The sequence below is a fragment of the Solanum pennellii genome, chromosome 12 (assembly GCF_001406875.1).
Source record: "Solanum pennellii chromosome 12, SPENNV200".
NCBI lineage: Eukaryota > Viridiplantae > Streptophyta > Magnoliopsida > Solanales > Solanaceae > Solanum > Solanum pennellii.
Window position 1 is genome coordinate 79,475,569 of NC_028648.1, and position 686 is coordinate 79,476,254.

A 686-nucleotide genomic window follows, 5' to 3' on the forward strand; every position below is an offset into this window, starting at 1 on the left:
GTGGGGTAATTATGTATATAGTTACTAATATATAAAAATATAAAATAAAAAGAAGACAAAATGCCCTATTATTATTCAAATTTATGTTTTTTTTGTCTGGTTGTACTGCATTATCTAGCCTTACATACTCTCTTGTTTGTCCTACATCATAAATAAAAGGTTACCAACGAGAATTGCGGTGAAGTAGTAAGTACATTTTCATTATTAACTAAGAGGTATCATGTTCGAGCTCCTTTGAGTTAGAGTCATCTTTGTTAGGAGGCGTTTTATCCCTCAATATGAGACTTTCTGACACGAATCCAAATTTAATCGGACTTTAATATGAATACAGAACGTCGAACAAGAAAAAATAGAAGGTCAAGGACAAAATAAAAGACCAATAAAATATTGAAAGTATTATTTGTTTTGTTCATAGAATTATTATGAAGGTAGAAATAAATAATCAATCAATATCTCATATCTTCTCTTGTTCTACTAAATTTCTATGAAGAACATGACAATTTTTTATCTTACTCAATTTTATTCAATATGCCATTGAAGCAAAATAAATATATATAAGGAAATAATAATTTGGTAAGTTAAAATGTAACACAAAAATAGCATAAATATTCTTGAAAATGAAAGAAATGATTTTTATTTTTCTTTGTTTGTTAAAACACATGGATGATTATTATTTTCACCTAATT